The following is a 22902-nucleotide window of genomic DNA, read 5'->3' as shown; positions in this document are numbered from 1 at the left end:
TCCAATGCTTGTCAACACGCGCTAGCTTCCTTAACTTTCTGTAGTTTTGTCTGGTCGGTTGTTGTTGCCGTGAGCTGTTGCTATTCCCTGTATATTCTTGGTCTCGGTCACTTGTTCCGTCAGTCGTTTGTCGATGGGAACATTGGGGTTTTTATTCCCAAACCCTAGGCCAGGGTTTGTCCAATTCTTGGACGCGGCACTTGGGTTTTGTCAACAATTATATATTGTAATTAAATATGAGTCGACTTAAATGAGAACTGGTTGAGCTATGGTTTCATTACTCAGAAATTACGTGGAATTCTTGGTCTTGAGGCATTACCTTTCTCTGTAGATTGCTTCTTTGATTTGATGTGCGGTTCTGTTCGTTCCCGAGCCTCTGATGGTGACACTCCTGTAAACGGGGTCACTTCACGTCGTATTCCGCTTGCAATTATACAATCATTTATTTTCTTGATAGTTTGTTCATTTGTTGAGAATACAAAAACACTGTAACCTCACTGTGGCTTCCCTCTGGTTGTCAACACTGTTAGTTTTGATTCATTATGCAAGAAAGAAAGTTTTGTTATTCAGCAGACAGACAGTATTTGTATACAGATAAACGATTAGAAAATAGATCTGTTTCTCTTATTTCATATTTGTGAAATTGCAGAACCCTGCCTTGGTGTTACATCTCTTCTTTTATATGTTGAAATTACAGTTAATTCGAACTGTCCCTCACGGTCAGTTGAACGGAAAATAGTTTGTTAAACAACTGTTTAATTATTATTTACAAGTTCTGCTTGTAGACAATTTTGTTTCTTTTTGTCTTTCCTAATTTAACAGATCAATTTCTAACTGACTTTTATTTCTATTAAACTTATAATGACCCTAACCGACACTTAACTTTATCTTTTAGTAATTAAAATAAAATAAACGGACTATCTGTCTTATGACTTCCTAAACTCGAAAATAAAAGAAAACATTCCAGATACTTGTCAACCTTCCAACCTGGCGAGACTTCACCCGGTCATGGCAAGCTAGATGCTCCTGCATCAAAGAATTTACAGAATCAAAGTTTCCACATATTCCTAATCCTAAGGATTATGAGAGCAACACTGATGAAGGGGGGGATGAAGAATTGGAAAAATCAAAGTTTCCACATATTCCTAATCCTAAGGATTATGAGAGCACAATTGATGAAGGGGAGGGTGAGGATGAACAATTTCCAGTAAATAGAGATTCAAAGTTTCCACTTAGTCTTAATCCTAAGGATTATGAGAGCACTATTGACGCAGGGGAGGATGACAAATTTCCATTAAATAGAAATTCAAAGTTTCGACTTGTTCCTAATCCCAAGGATTATGAAACCACCACTGATGAAGGGGAGGATAAAGAATTTCGTGAAAATGATAATTTGACTATGAATAGAGAGTCATATTTTCCACTTAGTCATAATCCTAAGGATTATGCGAGCACCGGTGATGAAGGGGAGGATGAAGAGTTTCTTGCAAATGATAATTTTAGAGGCACAAATGTCAATAATGCATTTTCTCTAAGTGAGTGTTTCAAAGGTAGTTGTGGTGATGATGAATTGAGTCCTCCAAGGGAAGTTTTCAAAAGCAGGGATGAAGATGGTGAAGAATTTCGTCTAAGTCAAGATTTCAAAAGCGCAGATGTTGGTAGTGAATAATTTCCTTCATGTGAGGATGGTAATGAATATTTTCCAAGCAATGATGGTGATGAATTTTCTAACTATCTTTGTCAATATAATATTCCTCCTACTGATGATGAAAATGTTTTTGCAGATAATAATGAAATGAGGGAGACGTTGCAGGCAAATATTGTATCTAGGAGTAGGAGTAGGCCTTTTCATATCAATCCAAAATATTCCAGTTATACAAGGGACAGGACAGAATATCTCACAAGTAGAAGTTCTGTTGGTGATCTAATTTCAAGTGAATGTTGTCGAAAAGATTGCTTGAAACATATGGATTTCAACTTTTCTTTGGAGCAAAGGAAGAAATATTTGTCAATGAATAAAAGCATGTAAAATTCATTTTTAGTGGGTTGCATGCAATCTACACTGGCAGGTTATGATTATCATATTGGGAATGTATTGATCTGTAGAAAGGCTTTCAAAATGTTGCATTCAATTGGTAATTTTCATTTGTCAAGAATCCAAGAAAGACTGAAAAAGGCCCTACATACTATTCAGAAGTACGTTATAAAAGAGAGGTTGGACCATCAACAATTACTGCAATGTCATGGATGAAAGACTTCTTTTCAAAGCATGGAGAGTGTATGCCAAATAAAGACACAATACATATTCCAGATAATTTCTAAAGGTGAGAAATCTAGCACTTATACAGAGAATATGCAGAAGGTGCTGAAGGAGATGGTAATTTGATCACATATTCATATTCTACAAGGATATGGAGGAACGAATTCAACAATGTTCGTATTCCTAAGAAGACAAGGATGGGGATTTGCAGTACAGGTGCTTCTCTTAAATAAAAAAGAGATAAATTTCAAGGCGTTGAAAGAGGTATGCATTCATAACTTTATTTTTAAAAATTGGATAGTTATTAACTATGAAAATATATTTAGTAATAGATTTCTTTTATTTTGTGTGTAGATTCCATTGTCAAAACACTTCAAGAGCATCGCAATCAGCAAACAAGTGAAAGACAAAAATTGTATAAACATAGAAAAAAGTGTTATGATAATCCAAATAAATATTTGGGTTGATAATTGATGGTGTTATAGACATTTTTGTGCCTTGCAGCTCCAAGCATGAAATGTCCATAAACCAAGGGCTCCTAAGTCCCTAAAAGTGTTGTTCCAACCCCTAAAGGAACAAGGTCAACAAATTACAGCTTCTCCCAGAAGTTCTCCACCAGAAACGGCTCAGAATCAGTCAAATCAGGATCATTTCAGCTGCTCCATTGGCTAGTTGTGTTGCATAGCACCTAAATACACTAGCTAGGTGCGTTGCAACGCACCTAAATGCACTATGAGGGTGCGTTGAGCGGGAAATGACAAATGGAAAGACAATGGAAGCTTCCAGAATCTTCCCCAGTGACACTTGCCTCACTGAATTCGACCAAGGATGAGTAAGAGGCTTTCAGTCTCCAAGTGGAAGCAAGAACTGACAGAGAGAAGACACTAGTCAAATCACAAGTTGACTCATCCTCCTTGCATACATCTATATATGGATCCCTCATCCCAGAGATCCAGAGGCTGGAATTTTGTACATTGCAAGGAATTGTTGTTGGTTTTGAGATAGATATCAGAGTATTGGGTGATTTATGCTTTGTTGGAGGTGAAGAGGGGCTTCTTTGCTGGGAGGTTGATGCTGGGTCAGGAATCATCGGTTGTAACTCCTCCTGGATCTTCTTGTTATATCAATAAAACTATTTGAGTTTTTCCTACATGCTTGTGTATCATAAATGCTTGTTACATTTGTATATTTAGCTTAAATATGATCCTAAGCTATTTATGAATATAGATCCATGTCTTTGTGTAGTTTTCTTCTTCTATGATCTTACAGGAACTTGGTGAAGCTGGGCAAGTAAGGGAGCAGGTAGCTGGAAGCTGTCAAAGAAGAGAGGGATTGGATCAAAGGATTAGCGCAAGACATAGGTCGGTTTTTTTTATCCCCCTCTATCTTTAATTCATAAAGGAAATACAAAAGTAGTTTTCTCTGTTTGTTTCTAAGGCAGCTGTCACACCTTAGTGGGATAGAGCAGTTCTAAATAGACACTTTTCCCGGTAACAAAATGGCGACTCTGCTGGGGACGAATGTCTAATTAGTTTGTTTGTGTATCTTTTTGTTGTTTGTTTCATAAACTTATAAATAGCATTCGAACTTCATTTGCCATAACAAATGCAAAGTAGACATTTGCTACTTCAATCCATTCACTGGATCTGTTTATGATTTGAACAGCTGATTCACAAATGATCTGATTGCCCTTTGTGATAGCTCTTAGACCCTCCTTAGATCTACCCCCTGATTGTGAATTACTGATTGCTTTTACTCGGCCAAAAATCAAAGACTAAACTGCAAACCGTGACCCAGAACCCGGACAGATTCTCGTTTCTGGCCCAGCGCAGGTACTGTTAAGAGTTCCTGCATTTCAGCGAAGTTCCCGAAAGGGAAACCTGCGCTGCAATCCAGTTTCTCTGTGTTACAGGTGCGCTGATCAGACTAGCCCTGTGTAGCTGAGGTTCTTGTGCTTCATTCTTTCTAGTTTTGTCTCTGATTTTTGTAGCCTGTGATCAGTATATGTGTCTGTTTTAAAACCCCTTTTCCTTGCTGTTATTCCGCCTCCTTTGTACAAAAGAACTGTAGATGTTTTTGTGTGTTTGTTGAGTCGTTTATAGTTTTCCATTGCAAAAGTAGAATAGTCGTACTGTCGTCCTTTGATTTAGATCTGTCGCAAGTGTCGATTTCGATCATAGGAGAAAGTTTGATTGCTGTTCGATTATACTTGTACTATTGCCTTTGGTCTGAATTTGTGACTCTCTAGTGTCAAAAACGAGTATTTATTTCAAAATCTTAAAGTGTAGTAATCATCTCTATCTTTTGATTTCGAAAAGAAGCTTGTTTGTGTTTGTCGCTTGAAAGCAAATTCAGATTTGTACATCAACTTTCTTTTTAGCATCAATACTAAGAAAGTAGAAAACAAATACATGCACATGTGCATTTGCATATTGACAGTCTGTTTGGCTTGATTTAGGAAAGTGCATTTACAGTGTGCTCTTTGCTCTTTGTGAAAAGATTGTGTCTTTCTTTTCCCCTAGTAGCTAGGATTTTCATTGCTGAAAAGAGATAAAAGTTTATTTATCATCTTTAGATTGCATTTTAGGAATTACATCTACATCTCGTGGTGAACCCAAAAGGAAAACTTCATAAGAAAGATCAACTTAAAATAAATTCAATGAATCTAACAACGCTTTGGAACTTAACGCACAACATTTAGAGGTCTAGGCTAGAGACGTATTCCGGCGTCGTAAAGCCTGGTAACTGTTGTCCTCACTGATGGTTGGGTGATTCCTCCACTTTGAGACGATAAGTGCCAGTACAGACTTGTGCTCCCACGTACCGTCGAGTATATTTTGGGAGACCCCTATAGGCTTAAATCCTTTATCCATAGGAAGCCGTGTCTGCCACCCTATCGATCGCAATGCACTGAACACAGCATTCGGGAAGATTGACTGCCGTACCGTAAAAAGTATTCTGCAGTTTTGCGATTGGTTTGGTACTCCCTCTACCTAGATCTCCAGAGCAGTCCCTTTCGTTCCTTTTCAGACTCTTTAACGGAAAAGGTCCATCTGAGCACTTGTCACTTCAGGCTCATTAAAATCGAAGGAGACTAGAGTCATCTTTTGTTTTTTCTCGACTCTTAAAAACTGAAAAAACAAGTTGTGTCAAAGCGTCTAAAAATTTATTTTAAACGGAATATTCATTACCCCTTTCCTACATTGATCTTGGGTTGAGAAAATGGAGTCTACCAACCAAGGAATTCCCCTTGGAGGAAATCCTAGTCCCTTCTCCTCTTGGGGAGATGTTGGTGCACCCCATATGGCCACATTGTCGCTTCCAGGACTGACAATTGGTTTGCCTGTATGGCTCTTCTCAACCTCTGTCGTTCAGAACACCACTATTCCTGAACAATCGAATCAGCAATTAGACGAGTCCAGAGTTGCCCACCAACCTTCTACTTCCTCTAATTCTTCCTCTCCTCCTTCCTCTTCGCTTGATGGGGTTGGTAAAGCCAAAAGTCAAGTTCCTAAGGAGAAGAAGGAAAAGAAGAAGAAAGAGAAGAAGAAGAAGAAGGAGCCAAAGGCGAATGGGGGAAAACGAGTGTCGTCTAACGAAAATCCACACACTGCACCGACCAGGCCTAAATCGCCATGTGTCATTTGCAAAGGAGACCACTTTCACAGAGATTGTCCTTGCATCCCTCGGATATTAAGGGATTGGTCTCCTAGATTGCACCACCCGGTGCCGTCAACCTCTGATGACCATGTTGAAAGCACACCGTTGACTACTGAAAGTGAAGTCCTAGGACAAAAAGGAAAATATAGATTTCCTTGTAAACTATGTGAAAGCGATCATGTCGTCCACCATTGTCCCTTCTTAGACGAAGCTAAAAGAGTTTTGGATGATCGTCCGGTTTCACCGTTACGACTTCCTCCTGGATATAAAAAACTCTTGCCGAGTCCGTCACTAGTTGAAAATCCGGCTGGCCCGCTCAAGTGGTTGGCTGAAGCACCTATCATTGAAGATAAACCATCTAGATCCATACCAGATGAAAGTCAAAAGGTCGAGACGGCAGTTGACCCGGTCTTGCCTTCAGAGGTTTCATCTTCAGATGATACACTAACTGAAGAGAACAAGGATGACACCGTCCAAATTCTTTCATAAGCACAGACTCCAACGAACATGGGGGCAATATACCCGTTCCTTTACCGCAGGAAGGAAGTTCGTCAGAGTCGTACCTAGTCGTCTATTCGGTCCCAACTCCAAGCAACCTAGTTGACTCCTTCGACTGGATTCAACTAGGCAGACCCCGTTTACCAGCAAGCATACCATTCCGAATTATCTTCCAAATATATAGAATGGTTATGGTTGGTACCATCATAGATGAGGGGGCTTCTGTGAGTATCCTTTCCTCAACTGCTTGGAAAGCGCTTGGTTCGCTATCGCTTTTGCCTGAGATGAGAAATCTGACAGGCTTTGATAAAGGAACCAGTCGACCTTTAGGGATCCTTCCCGATGTGCCCATAACATTGAGAGGGAAAACCGTTCACCTGAATGTAATGGTAGTTCAAGGACCCCTAGATTACAATCTACTCCTTGGATGAGACTATATTTATTGCATGGGAGCGATTGTCTCCTCACTCTTTAGAGTAATGTGTTTTCCGCACGAAGGAAGAGTGGTCAAGCTCGTGGACCAGCTTTCATTCCCCGGATCATACAAAGCAAATAGTCATATACCATCTCTGAATGGTATTTTCACGCAAGAAATGTCTCAATCTCCAGTACGTCCTCCTGATGAGCGCGAGTAATTCGGAGGGATATGACTAAAACCCAGGGGGCATGCATCCTGGTCTGCTTTGGCAGGAAAACTTCGGGTATAGGGTAGGTTTCCGCGGGAGAATATGACTAGTCTGTACCCCCGTCCGTGATTGGAAGAGGGGGTTATTCTGGAACAAGATTCTCTTGTCAAAGTTATGTGAGTTGGCGGGCATCGTCGCTCACCTTTGTTTGTTTCGATAGACATCGCCGAAGAAGTGTTTTGTTTGCAGTGTGAATAGAACAATCTTTGGGTAACCTGTAAGAGGTAGGCCTCTCTCGGTAAAACAAATGTTTTGGCGGATAGAAGTAGAGGTAACCTTGAAACTCTGTTTTATACCTGGGGGCATGCAAACCTTTTGGAGTGCAAGCAAAGAGCGACTATTTATTTTTTAAATTTTTAGGACCTCTAACCCTTTAAACTCGTAGGATTGGTCGTCTCCTAACTTGCATAAAGAAAGGATGTGGGGAAAAACTCTAAAAATTGCCGTTTTTTATATGAGACATTCTTATCATATGACTGGATTAATCGAGCAATGTTACCGCGAGGTTCAAGCTCGTTAAAAGATAAACCCGGACCGAGTAAATGTTTCCACCCGCGTTTAAGCTCGTTAAAAAATGAACTATTCCCCGGTAAATAACCACCGTGAATGTAGTACTTCAGCCATTAAATCCTTGGTCGTGTTTGCACCGTCACCTGCACTTTTACATTGGCCGATCATTCACCTCCATTTGATTGTTTACCCATTTTGAGGAACAACTGCGAAGAGTGATTTCACTAGCCATCCTTGTGACACTGCCGTGATTGGAAAATTCCAAACCTTACCTAGAATCAGCTACTACCCATTTTATCACTCGTTCCTCAAAAGACGAGTCTCCTTTAAGCTCTTTTCAACTGACTCGTAAAATATGAAAAGATTGTCGAGCCATTGGCCTCTACAGCTTGTTAAAGGGACAGGAAGTGCTATCCCTCCTCTAGATTTTAATCTTTTTGGACCTGAGGGATTATTGCACAAAAAGATCGAGCGCTTGTTTTGTTCGGCTCGTTAAAACTATCGAAAATTCATCCCTTCTGTATTGTTTTATACTTTTTCGGACTCAAGGGATTAGATGACGAAAAAGGAATTTTGGAGTTACCTTTATGTACCTTTTCAGACTCTCTAAAAATGAAAAGGATTGAGTTATCTTTGTCGTTAAACTCGTTAAAAATATTAATAGCGACAAACTTGTCTTTAGACGAGAACGAGTTTCACTATCGCTAGGCTCGTTAAAACATAGCGATGGGTTTGCCCGAAGGGAAAATTATAGAACAAGCATATGTTATCCTCCTCAAGCTTGACAAAAATAAAGAGGTACTGGTCAGCAATGACTGGGGAAAAATTGGGAAGAAAACTCAAAGAATCTTTATTGGTAGCAAGTCGCTCTTGAACATGACACTTCCACTCCGTGTCCGATTCGGGTTGGGTTGTTTCATTCACCGGTCACATTGCCATGGTCTTGCCATACCATCCACATTTGGGGTTAATGCTACCAATCCATCACATAAGTGTCGCCAACATGTTCAAGAGAAGTCACCTGTGTCCCACCCACTACCATACATTATACTCCATTCTTTCATGACCGCCATCCTGAACCATATATCATCAGATTGTTTTCACCTCCATCAAAATCATTTGCTCCGTTCCGTGTCATTGATGTGGGATTCATTAAGGACCTCCTTTGACGGATCACTTCTTGTCGACATCAGCTCATTATCCAAGAAGTTGGTCTAGGAACACCCCATTCAGTACTTTGAAGCTTGCATGCCTCAATGGCAAGTTTCTCACTTCCGGCGACAAGTTTACATCAATGGCCTTTGACCGAAAGATTTTGCGTGGTGTTTGACGCCAAGTCCTTTATTCACACCACGTGAATTGTACTGTAGTACCTTGAGGGTCATTATCATTATCGGTGATTCCTCTCGCGCTTGTTAACAATTTACATCATTGACTGGTAATCAAGCGATGTCTTTCCATGTTCGACTTCAAAACATTTCTCACATGGATCGACTTGTACTTCGAGTGAAGATCGGACGAGATTGAAGACCCCGGATCTAGTTTCATCCATCCGGGCTGCGATATATATTCAGGAAAATAAAGACATTAAATGTACAGCATTGCAGCACAGATAATCATCCTACCAAAAGGATGATGGCTCTATCAGAATCATCAGTCTACACTCAGACGATTATCTGTCCTATGTACATGAAAATGAATTTATAAAGCTGAGCATGGGAATGCCCGCCTCAGCTAGATCATGAAAAACAGTATGAAGATAATGTATTGTATTGTATCTTATTACAGGTCTCCTCCCAGCATTGAAAGAACTTCGGATCCTCATAATAAAGCATTTCACCCGATTAACGGCCTCATACTTTAGGGGGAAACTGTTATAAACATTTTTGTGCCTTGCAGCTCCAAGCATGAAATGTCCATAAACCAAGGGCTCCTAAGTCCCTAAAAGTGTTGTTCCAACCCCTAAAGGAACAAGGTCAACAAATTACAGCTTCTCCCAGAAGTTCTCCACCAGAAACGGCTCAGAATCAGTCAAATCAGGATCATTTCAGCTGCTCCATTGGCTAGCTACGTTGCATAGCACCTAAATACACTAGCTAGGTGCGTTGCAACGCACCTAAATGCACTATGAGGGTGCATTGAGCGGGAAATGACAAATGGCAGTGCCATTCCGCGAGGTGGAAAGACAATGGAGGCTTCCAGAATCTTCCCCAATGACACTTGCCTCACTGAATTCGACCAAGGATGAGTAAGAGGCTTTCAGTGTCCAAGTGGAAGCAAGAACTGACAGAGAGAAGACACTAGTCAAATCACAAGCTGACTCATCCTCTTTGCATACATCTATATATGGATCCCTCATCCCAGAGATCCAGAGGCTGGAATTTTGTACATTGCAAGGAATTGCTGTTGGTTTTGAGATAGATATCAGAGTATTGGGTGATTTATGCTTTGTTGGAGGTGAAGAGGGGCTTCTTTGCTGGGAGGTTGATGCTGGGTCAGGAATCATCGGTTGTAACTCCTCCTGGATCTTCTTGTTATATCAATAAAACTATTTGAGTTTTTCCTACATGCTTGTGTATCATTGATGCTTGTTACATTTGTATGTTTAGCTTAAATCTGATCCTAAGCTGTTTATGAATATAGATCCATGTCTTTGTGTAGTTTTCTTCTTCTGTGATCTTACAGGAACTTGGTGAAGCTGGGCAAGTAAGGGAGCAGGTAGCTGGAAGCTGTCAAAGAAGAGAGGGATTGGATCAAAGGATTAGCGCAAGACACAGGTCGGTTCTTTCTATCCCCCTCTATCTTTAATTCATAAAGGAAATACAAAAGTAGTTTTCTCTGTTTGTTTCTAAGGCAGCTGTCACACCTTAGTGGGATAGAGCAGTTCTAAATAGACACTTTTCCCGGTAACAGATGGTATGGACCAAAAGAACACACTTCTGCCACATTTTGTCCACACACCAAAAAAATTACAGGAAGAAAATTTTATTCAGTTTCACTTGGTTGGTTGTATGGTCTTTAACAGGAAGATGTTGCCAAGGGTTTACTTCACAGCTCCAAATATTCATAATGATTCAAATCTTACCATATCTATAATCCATGATGTGCTTTCTCATTGGTCTAGTATTCTTCCCGAAGTTTTGTATTTGCAATTGGACAACACAAGTCGTGAAAATAAAATCAAGATATTTTTGGATATCTAAACATGCTTGTTCAATTGGGAATTTTTAAGAAGGTAAAGGTTGGTTTCCTTCTTGTTGGGCACACTCATGACCATATTGATCAGATGTTTAGTCGTTTTTCAGTAACATTGAGGAGGAAGAATGTTGGGAGCCTTCCATCATTAATTGAATGTATTAAGAAAGCATATATTCCAGAGCATGTTTTTCATGTGTTGAAGGAAACTATTGACATGCGAAGGTTTATTTTGGGATCGCATGGTGAGGAGAAATGCATTGAACAACTTAATGACATTAGCTTCCAACATCAATTTCGTATCAAAAAAATTGATGGAAAAACACTTATATGGGGCAAGAAGTATTCAACTGTTGCAGAATGGGGGTTGTCGTCAGGTTTAGCATTTTTGAAGTTCATTCCAGATCATCCAATATTTGCATCAAAGATAATATTATTACAATCAGTTGCTGAACATAATAATGCACGAAGGCATCAGAGAGAGATACATTATTCTGAATGCCTGGAAGAAATATAAAAAAAATGTATTAGAGATACATATGACTACTTTGATGTTTCTGATTTAGTTTGGTGGGAGTCTTTTATCAGGAAATGAAAATACACTTTGAAGACTCCATTTATTTGGCTTCAAAATCTGCCAAATGAACAGGAGGAAAGACACATTGTTGAACAACAACAATCTCAAGGCATTATTAATTCTCAATAGGAAGAGGAAAGAGAAATATATATTGGTTCTAGAAGATCGCGTGCACAACGTGAAGCCATGGAAGACCTTTACAGGGGTTCTATGCAAGATGTTAAGGAGGGTTGCATGATAGCAGTATTAGCAAATGGAGATCCACTTGGTTATCCATTTTGGGTTGCGAAGGTTATAAAAGTAATTAAAGAAAATGAAGATATTACAGTTGTTGAGGTACATTGGTATGCCACAAATACCCACCCATTCAATGGTGTGTACAAGCCAGAGATGGTAGTTGATAAACAAATTCGCAGAAAGAGAAAAAGAAAGGGTACAAATATAAATCGTCGCCGCACAAACCTATTAAAATTGGAGGATGTTGACATACTTGTCTATGACTTCAATTTAACAAAGAGAGAAACTCTTCACTTCAAGACCATGGATATTTTGAAAAAGTTGCTACCAGAAGGAACAATGTTGAGATGGGAGTTTGCTGAACCTAGTCGTAGATCTAGAAGACTTTTGAAACCTGAAATGGTGGGCATGCATCTTGACTCAGATGGGGCTCTAGTTGAAGAAAGAGAATAATATGGGTCATCTTCATCTACATCTAATCATTCATCTGAAGATGTAGATTCTAATGGTGTGCTAGATCCCATGGATGATTTTGGATAAATGTCTAAGAAATTTTATGTAAATGAAGTTTGCATGGTAACTTGAAATAAATATTTTGACTTCCATGATCTTACATGAATTTATGAGTCATTTATATGTTTGTTGGATTTAATGTTTTAATTAAAATAAATTCATGTCTTTAGAGATGTTTTCATGGTAACTCAAAATAAATATTTTTGACTTCTATATGATTTTACATGAAGTTATGGGTCATTTCTATGTTTTTTGGATTATATACTTTAATGTATGTGATATTCAATCTACTAAAGTTGATATTTTGACTAAAGTAAATAAATATTAGAAATTAATGTTGATCTTTTAAATTATACAGTGATATTGTCATGATATTATCTTCGTGCTTGTTGTCAGCCCGAAATCGGTGACAGCTGTCCGATCCATTGAGTACAGATCGACGGTGGAGGAGAGTCATGTAGGTTTGATTGAACAGGCTAATCGATGACCATCGGATCAGGTGCCAGATCAACGATCCTGATTTGACTGAAGATCGGAGAAAGGAGGGGGCAGCGCTGCGGAAAAGGCTTGGGAGTGCGGGCCCGACGATAATAGATGCGAATGAATGATTTTTTGAAATCCGGATTAAGCACTCAGACGGGTTTTCCCGTGTATACCGATAGAACTGAAGTCCCTACGAACGACAGAATTGAAGGAGGGCCAAAAACTGGGTTTAACAGTCGGGGAGGAGGGTTGAGATAATGGGAGGGGCAGATGGGGGGCGACGATGATCAGAAGGGATTTGCGCTCGCTGAGAGGATGGAGTGAAGGGAGTGAAGAGATATGGAGTGAGCAAGCTGGGTAGGAAGAAGGGTGGGGGCTTAAGATGTAGTCTGCGCGCTGAACAGAGGAAACACTGCGGGCTAATAGAGAAGACAGGGAGGGGCTTTGAAACCAAAGTAACACTATAATAACATGGAAAGTGAAGATTTCCTCGCTGAGATTGCTGCTACGATTTTTGTGAATGCACCCTCTATTCTTATAGTGCTTTATCTCAGCCCGAAACCTGCCTTCGATGAGATAGATTGCAACGTGGTTCTTGTGACTAGGATTACAATCTTCATTCCTGCTGTTGCTCATACGAGAGTCTGAAGTTTCATGATTTTTCCTTTGCATTCCCGTGATTTCCTGGCTGTTGCTGTAGTGATGTATCCTTTGTTGTTTTTTGACTGTTGTTTTCTGATTTATTTCTTTTATCATTGTGATTTTTCCCTTGGGTTTGATTAGCTTTATACTTGTGATTTTTGCTGATTATTAAGGAACCGAGTTGTGATATTCCTCCTGGTTTTCATGAACAAGCCCTTCATTTTTTTTCACTGCTTGATTTGCAAAATAATCCGCCTGTTGATTGTGAATTCTCAAGACATGTCTGTAGATTACATCGCCAGAGCCTTCCAAGTTCTTCCTGATTCTTCTAAAAATTATGTTCATGAACTCATTGCTTGGATTTTTGTTTCTTGCCATTGCCTCTATTATTATGGCTGAGTCTCCTATTATGATAGGATTTTGAATTTCTCTTTTTTTTATTATTCTTGTTCCCATCAACAAGTTGTATGCTTCTGCCTTATTATTTGAGATTTGTCCCAATCCCCATTCATATGTGACATTTTCTTTCCCATCAGGATCGAGGATTATTCCCCCTGCCCCTGCCTTTCCCAGATTATGCTTTGAGGCCCCATCAAAGTATAGACAGTATCTATTCTGATTTTTCCTCCAGTTTGTCAGTTCCTCTTCACTCATTCTTATTTTCCATATATTTCCTGAGTTTGTCTTCCTCTGTCCTTTTTGTCCATTATTATTTATTATGGCTTTGCTGAGCCAATCTCGCTCTTCCTGTTGAAGAGTGTTATAGTCTGTTGGAGCTGTTCCTTTGACATTGAGTATTTCAGAAGTTAATCCCCACGTTTTTGAGAGGGTCTTCCCTATCCTTGGGATTTGATTTTTGAAAATGCATTTGTTTCGTGTCAACCAGATTTTACAACATAGAACCACTGGAATGCATTTCCATATTCTCTGAATTGTTGCTTTTTTCTTTGTTGTGTATGGGTAGGCCTTCTCAAAGGTCTAAAGAAAATCTGGCAAGGATTTTTTGAAATTTATTCTTATTTCCAAAGGATTTATCAGCTACTGGAAACATTCTTTGGCAAAAGTGCATTCTTGGAAAAGATGTTGTATATTTTCTTCAGCCTGCATGCATAATGGGCATCGTGTTGGACCTTGAAAGCCTTTTATTTTTTAAGTTTTCACTGGTCAATATTCTCCCTTTTAAAAGAGTCCAGATGAACATTTTGATCTTAGGTAGACTTTCTAATTTCCATGTTATTTTCCAAGAATCCCAACATTGTTGATTTGGATGTTCTTGAAGGATTTTATATCCAGTTCTAACTGTGTAATGTCCACCGCTTGGGTCCCAGAGATATTCATCTTCCTCATCATAGTGGATTGGTGCTACCCTTTTTAAGAGCTGCTTGATTTGCTCCATTGCCCTTCCAGATCTGCCAGAATTGCTGAGATTTTCCAGTCTTGCCACTCCTTTTGATTCCATAGAGAGATTGAGTGTAAAATATTGAAACCTTTACCTTTCATCCACTCTTGTATGTCTTCAATTTCTGGATGAGTCTAAAGTGGTTATTTTCCCATGATTCTATCCTCCCAAATTGAAATTGTTTTTCCATTGCCTAGGATTTTAGAAATGTATCTATTCATTAATGGAATTGTTTTTTTAACTAGCTTCCAAACTTGGGTACATTGTCTTATTGGGATATTTCCATTAAGCAATCTTTTCTTGGCGCCATCCATATATTTTGATATAAGAGTCTTTTTCCACCAGCTCTCTTTTCCTATTGTTAGTCTCCATACTATTTTCATTCCCAGTGCTGCATTCATGAGCCCAGGTATCCGTATTGATAGTCCTCCTTGTTCATAAGGTAGTACTATTTGCTCCCACCTGACCAGGCTAAATTTTTTGTTTTCTTGCTTCCCCCCTGCCACAAAAAGCTTCTTAAGATTAACTCCATTTGTTTGTGGGCACTTGCTAGGGCCATGATTATTGCATATTGGTAGATAGGTAGTGCTGCAAGTAGTGCTTTGATTAGTATTACCCTTCCTGCCATATTTAGCCACATCATACCCCAACTTTGTATTTTGTTTTTAATTTTTTCAATTTGTTTAGTCCATATTTCTGTCTTCATGCTCTCTTTTGAAATTGGAAGTCCCAGATATAAGAAATGTGTCCATTTTTCCTGTACAGGGATGTCTAAGATTTGTGAGATCCTTTGCATAGTTATTTTGGGGGGGGGGGGGGGGGGGGGGGGGGGGGGTATTCCATCCATATATCCTACATTTTGTATTGTTTAATAGCCCACCTGAAACCTGTAAAAAATCATCCAGAACTTTTTTGAACCTCCTTGCTATTATTGTTTATGCCCCCCCCCCCCCCCCCCCCCCCCCCCCCCCCCCCCCCCCCCTCAACAGTAGTGTGTAATCAACAAAGAGTGAGTGATTTATTGTTTTTACTCCTTTTGTTATTTTGATCCCTGTGATATTTCTTTCCTTTCTTTGTTTTTCCAAAGCCCTGCTTAATGTTTCCGCCATTATAATATATAGAAAGGGAGAGAGAGGACATCCTTGCCTAAGGCCTCTTGTGCTTTGAAAGAAGTCACTGGACCTTCCATTTATGAGGGGGGCAACCCAAGGAGTAGAAATGCACGCCTGTATGACTTCCATTATTTCTCTTGCGAAACCAAGTTTCTGGAGGACGACCATTAGATATGGATGGCTGACCTTGTCAAATGCATTTGCCATATCTAGCTTGATTATGAGGCCTTTCTCTTGCCTTAGCATACTAGAGTGTACAATTTCCTGTACAATAATTACATTATCTATGATTTGCCTGTTGGGCACGAACCCTCCTTGGTTTTCAAATATGATTATTGGAAGTACTTCCTTGATTCTATTTGCAATTATTTTTGTTATTATCTTATAAGATGAATTGCACAGAGAGATAGGGTGAAACTTGTTGAAAGTTGAGGGGTTTGCTTCCTTTGGTATTAGAGCAAGATAGGAGGATTTTGTGTTGCCTCCTATTTTTTTTTTGAAAACATTCTTCACCATTCTTAAGAAATCCTTTCTGATGGTATACCAATGAGATCTATAGAATGCTATTGTGAAACCATCTGGCCCTGGGGCTTTGTCCAGATGCAGGCTCCATATGGCCGCCACTACCTCTTCTTCTGTGGGATCCTTGCACATTGCATCATTTTGGTCTGTTTTAATTTATTTATTTTTTGTGCTTTAAGAAATCTTCACTCTCAGCCATTTCTTTGTTGGCTGAGAGTAAGTTTTTAAAGTGCTGATAGGCTACTTTTTTTAATTCCTCTGCACCTTTGACCTCTTGTCTTTTGACTTGAATTTTTTCTATTTGGTTTCTTGCTCTTCTTATCTTCATTGTGTTGTGGAAGAATGATGTGTTTTTGTCCCTTGCCTTGAACCACAAACTTCTGGATTTCAATCTTGCCTCTTCTTCTTCTTTCCTGTTTTCTCTATATATTTCCCAAAAGATTTCCTTCTCTCTTAGATAATCTTGCTTGTCTTCTTCTTTGTTTTCTTTTTCAATTTGCATGTTGTCCATTTTTTGCTGTAAATCTTTTTTTTTTTGCTCTTGCCCACTCCTTTAATTTGGTTCTTGTAGTTTTTAATTTCGTTTCCCAAATATATTGTGGTGATCCTGTTACTCTTGGCTCCCATGATTCCTTGACTAGTTCGATGATTTCTGTGTTGCTGTCCCAACTTGAGCAGTGTCTAAATGGGAGCGGTCCCTGGTTTTCCATTTTGCCCATGACTATTGTCACCGGTTTATGGTCAAATGCAGTGATGTGTAAATTTTTTTATTTTAGGGAGCTGTGCACTGCTGCTATGTTTTCTTGTATTAGAATTCTATCCAGCCTTTATTTTATGTTGCTTTTGCCCACTCTTTTATTGCTCCAAGTGTATTTCCCGTTGCTTGGCGGGATGTCTATTAAGTTGTGATGTTCCATGATTTCTTTTAGAATATCCCTGGATGGGTTTGTGTGGTATGTTCCTCCAAACTTTTATTCTATACTTCTTACCAAATTTAAATATCCTCCTAGTATTATTTTCTCAGCTTGCATTTCTTTTAGTGCTTCTTTTATGGTGGCCCAGCATTGCTCTTTTTCCTTGTAGTGATTTGGGGTGTATATATTTATAACACTATACCTCTCTTTTGTAATGATTTGCATTAGATCCATTTGGATCCAATGCTGATATTTTTTGTATTTTATTAATTCCAAGTTCCTTTTTTCCATATCGTGCAAATATCTCCAGACACTCTTATTTTCTGGATTGCTTCCCCTACATAATTTCTGATTTTTTATTTTATTTTATTTTATTATTATTTTTTTTTAATTAATTTATTTTATTTTATTTTTATATATTTTCAGTTTCTTGGCTGTTTGTTTTTGTCTCCTGAATCATAAGGATGTCTAGGTTTTCTTTTGCTAGAATGTCTCTTGTGGCATTTTCTGGTTTTCTTTTGCTAGAATGTCTCTTGTGGCATTTTCTTTGACGGATGATCCCATTCCTCTGCAGTTCCAGGAGACCACTATCATTATTTACTTGTTGGGCGGTGCATGGCTCCTTTCCCTCTTTGCTAGTTTTTTTCGTTGTTTCCTGTACTCCTTCCTAAGAAGGTTTCCATAGGTTGCTGCATTCGTAATGCCATTTCCTTTATTGTTGCTTCATCCCTGAGTTCTTTGTTTGTCTTTCTTCCTGCTTTTTTTTTTATATTCTACATTTGGGGGTGCTTCCTTTGACTGTTTTCTGGTTAGGATTCTGTCTACTAAGGGGGGGGGGGGGTATGAGAGTTTGATACCAGAGGGGATGAAGGGGGGTTGGGGGTATGTTGTGGGGATCTGGATCTGGATCTGGATCTAGGTCCAGGGGATGGGGGAGCTGAAGGATCCAGAGGCTCAAAAGGATTAAGGCTAGCAAGAGGATTATTATCTTCTTTTGGTGATGGGGGATGGAGATCAGAGGATGTGGAGGGCTGAGAGGAAGATAGATTTGGTTGTTTGTGGACTGTCTTCTTTCTTTCAACTTGTTCCCATTTGTTTTCCAGATCTTCACTCTTTTCATTTTCATTTTTTTTTTTGTACATCTATTTGCAAAATGACCGTATTCGTGATATACCTTGCATTTGAAGGGGATTTGTTCATAATGAAACTGTTGTATGTGTGTCCACTAGTCCACTTTGATTTTGATAACTTCTGGTAGCCCTTTCCCAAGATCCACTTCTACACAGATTCTGGCGCATGCATGCATATTTTCCTTTGGCTCGCACCTGTCTATATATTTCCCAACTGCATTTCCTATAGCTTTGACTGAGTCATCCCCCCAACAGTGAAGGGGAAGGTGTGGCAATCTGACCCAAATGGGGACGTCATTGGGAACATCCATTTCTGGGTTGAAATCCAACATCCATCTATTTAGATACAAACCCCTTGTATCCATAAAATAAGGTCCATTCCTAAATATTAGATCTCGATCCTCCTTGGTTTCAAAGTGAAAGGTGTAGTAACCCCTTGCATAAAACCTAATTGAGATTTTTCCATCTATTGACGCAGTCCAGTTCCTTTCTACCAATTTTTGCACAGTTTTGGGTGATGGCCATAGCCCAGTAAACTACCCCACTAATCCACGCTCCGCCAGAGAAAGTGCTGCTCTACGGGGAAGGGCAGGAGTGAGTGAGATTTCAGGAATGTATTCTAATCTTTTAACGAACTTAGTGACCAATGGTTTGTTCTCTGTCGGGCCCATTACAGAAATGAGAGAGGCGAAATCTTTTGCAATTCCTTCATTTTCATGCTGTTGATCTGAGAGAGGCTCTCCATCCTCTAAAGCGTCCACGGTGCTTAGTCCCCAGCAGCAGGAGGCCGCTGAGGGGACTGTGAGTTGCTGTGTGCTTCTTGCTGCATTCGATGGCTAGGGCTGCGTAGCTCCTTCAACGAGTCAATCCCTCTTTTCCACACTTTTTAGAGTTAAGATATTTTATCTTTAACTCGATTGCTAAAAATTACTCTTGGAATAATGAATCTTTCATTTACTTGTTCATTTTAAAAATTTGTTTTAGTTATATAATTTTTCCATAATTTCATGGTTGAAATGTGTTACAAACTGAAGGTTTTTAATTACAATGTTGAATTTTTGTCAAAACGTTAAGGTGCTTCGGAATTATGATATTTTATCTTTAATGATATGGTCGAAAACAATTACAATTTCAAGGTTTTTTAGAGTCAAGATATTTTATCTTTAACAACATGGATGGAAATTGTTGGAATTATCAGGATTAGAGACATGATATTTTTATCTTTAACATCATGTCCGAGAATTGTTGGAATTTTACAGTTTTTCAAAGTCTAGATATTTTATCTTTAACTCCATTGCTAAAAATTACTCTTGGAATAATGAATCTTTCATTTACTTCTTCATTTTTAAAATTTGTTTTAGTCATATAATTTGTCGATAATTTAATGGTTGAAATGTGTTCGATAATTTAATGGTTGAAATGTGTTACAAACTGAAGGATTTTAATTACAAGGTTGAAAAGTTGTCAAAATGTTAAGGTGTTTCTGAATTATGATATTTTATCTTTAATGCTATGGTTGAAAACAATTACAATTTCAAGGTTTTTTAGAGTCAAGATATTTTATCTTTAACAACATGGATGGAAATAGTTGGAATTATCAGGATTCGAGACATGATATTTTTATCTTTAACATCATGTCCGAGAATTGTTGGAATTTTACAGTTTTTCAAAGTCCGAATATTTTCTCTTTAACTCCATTGCTAAAAAATGTAAAAATTGTAACCCGTTTTTTTTTTGTTATTCCAGAATAAAGAATTTTTTTAAGGGTGTTTTTTTCATCCATTTAAAAAAAATGGTTTTTACTTCCATTTAAAAAAAATGTTGAAAATTTACCCTAAAAAAACACATCGTTCTGGAATAAACAATTTTCATTTTTGGGTTGTTTTTTCATGTGTTTTGGGGTTTTAGGGCTCAATTACCCATTTTGAGGTAATAGTTCTTGTTTCATTCATAACTATGTTGAAGTTGAATGTGAAAGATAGAGTAGAAAACTACAAAGCTCACCCAGTGGCAAAAGGATATTCTCACATGGAAGGAATTGATTTTGGTGAGAATTTATTTACTCTTGTTGCTTAATTGGCTTCTATTATATTAATTTTTTCTATCCCTACCACTTTTCATCTTGAAATAGAGCTAATAGATGTGAAGATAATATTCCTACATGGGGATCTTGAAGAAGAAATCCACATGAAATAGCCTAAAAGTTTTATAGTGAAGGGGAAGAGAGAGATGGTTTGCAAGCTAAGGAAGTCCCTCTATGGATTATACAATTTCCAAGAATGTGATATCAAAAGTTTCATACTTACACACTAGGACTTTACTTCTAAAAAAGAAAAGATAGTCATTGTGTGTATTCCAACTTGGTTGGTGATTATTTTATTTAGGTGGTCTTTTATGTTGAACACAGGGTATAATTGGAAACAACAATGAAACCATCAAGGATGTCAAAGTTCAGTTGTCTTCTGAATTTGATATGAAAGATATTATTCCTACAAATTTTGTTTTGGTCATGGAAATTAAAAGAGACCTAAGAAACAAGAAACTCTAGTTGAATCAAAGGAAATATGTTGAGATAATATTGCAAAAGTTTAAGGTATAAGTATGTAAACAAGTAAAGAGCCATATTCCTGTAGGTGTAGAGTTATATGTAGATTATTGTCCTGATTAGTGTCCCAAGACACAATAACAGGAGGACAATGCCCCATGTTCCATATGCAAGTGTTGTTGGAAGTCTAATGTATGCTATGGTTTGTTCTAGACCAAACATTTCCCATGTAGTGGATTTTTTGAGCAAGTATGTGTCAAAACCAGGGAAGGAACATTAGACGCTATAAAGAGGGACTCACATTTTTGTTTGGCACTTTAGATTATATAGTTTGTTACTAAGGAAGATATGGCCTCACAGAGATATAGATATATGTGGTTTTATTAATGTAGACTTTGCTTGTTATCAACCACGCACCTTGAAAATGATACAACACCAATAATTACAATCCAATTTGAGGGGGAAACCTCTTTTTACAATGCGTAAGACAAGGTTTGATGATCATAAGACTAGGTCTCCTTAGTATATATATATAAGAGACAAAAATATTCAATTATAATGAAATTGTACAATGAAAAGCCCTAGTTGACATAACATTATAACAATAGAAATGTAATAATTCAATATCTAGGGCTTACTGAGGAGTTTTAGGGTTAAAATTGAGCTTATATAGGGCTTAATATGCCCCTCCCCTTCAAGCAAGTGTTATTCTCAACACTTGACTAACTACATGTGTTTCTACATGAAAAATTCATCTTCCCATATCACTTCTTCCACATTTGGGTTATTTCATTTGATGAGGTACTCAGTAATTTCTCAATTACTCAGTTGCTTAATCCTTGTTTTCATGATTATTTCTAGTTCTAGTATGGTTTTTCCTTCTTAATTAATCTTTGGTAAAATAGTTTGGATGGCGATATTGTCACCAATGACCTTATTTAAGCAAGAAACATGGAATATTGGATGTATACACGAAGATGGAGGCAATTACAATTCACAAGCCATACTTCCAATCCTCTTCAACACCTTCTAGAAGCCATAATATGTCAGTGCTAATTTGTTATCCTTCTTTCATTGCTTGAAGAAAATTTATTTATATGGTTATAGTCTCCCAAATAACCAATCCCCCACTTTAAATTCACTTTCATTGCAATGTTGCCTACTTGTTGTTTCATCCCATTTTGTGCTATAATCAAGTTGTCCTTCAATAGTTTGTGAACCTCTTGTTGGTGCCCTATGTGGTCCTCCACTGCTTGAGCCTTTATAGTCCCTCTCAAGGATGTTGTGTTGGATGGGGAATGATATCCATAAAGTGCCATAAAATGGCAACATTTTCGATGAATTATGGAAGGATATGTTGTAGCACCATTATGCCAAGGGCAACCACTTGACCCATTGCATATGTTTATCAAATACAAAGCAACATCAATATCATTCTAAAAAAAAATTTATGATCTCATTTTTCCCATTGGATTGAGGATAGTAAGATGAATTGTGAGCCAATTGAGTATCCAAAAAAAAAGTTAGTCCAAAATTTTCCAGTGAAAATTGGATCTCTATCACTTACAATAAATCTTTGGTATTCCATGTAGCTTTTGAATTATTTCCATGTATTCTTCTACCACTATACTTGCTTTAAGCGGATTATAAAGAGAGAGAAAACAAACATATTTTGTCATGTGATATACAACTACCATAATGACATTTTTTCCTTCATATTTAAGTAAACCAGCAAGACAATTAATTGAAACTTCTTCCCAATGATGGCTTGGTATGGCTAATGGATGTAGGAGCTATGGGATCTTGTTTGTCACTCACTTATTTTGTTGGCATACAATACATTTGGGAACAAACATTTACACTCCTTGGATAATGGTTGCAGGAGATTTGGGGTCATGATTTCCTCTCCCTCATTCTGTTGGCATACCATATATTTAGGCACAAACCTTTGCACATCTTCTTTAAGACATTTGTAACATAAAACGACCCCACCAAAATTTATTGACTTGACACAAGTTT

The 22902-nt window shown here is 38.2% G+C and overlaps 1 protein-coding gene across 1 annotated transcript in view; it reads right to left on the bottom strand.

Annotated features, from left to right (window-relative positions):
• Positions 1 to 22902, bottom strand: part of LOC149146430 (uncharacterized) — a 103263-nt gene that overhangs the window by 20662 nt on the left and 59699 nt on the right. The gene's annotated exons all lie outside the window — the stretch shown is intronic.

The sequence above is a fragment of the Pinus tabuliformis genome, chromosome X, assembly GCF_031772625.1.
Source record: "Pinus tabuliformis cultivar Carrire ecotype Pingquan chromosome X, CPIR1, whole genome shotgun sequence".
NCBI classification, from domain to species: Eukaryota; Viridiplantae; Streptophyta; class Pinopsida; order Pinales; family Pinaceae; genus Pinus; species Pinus tabuliformis.
Note: the sequence above shows the minus strand (reverse complement) of the source record. Positions and strands in the feature narration are given on the sequence as shown.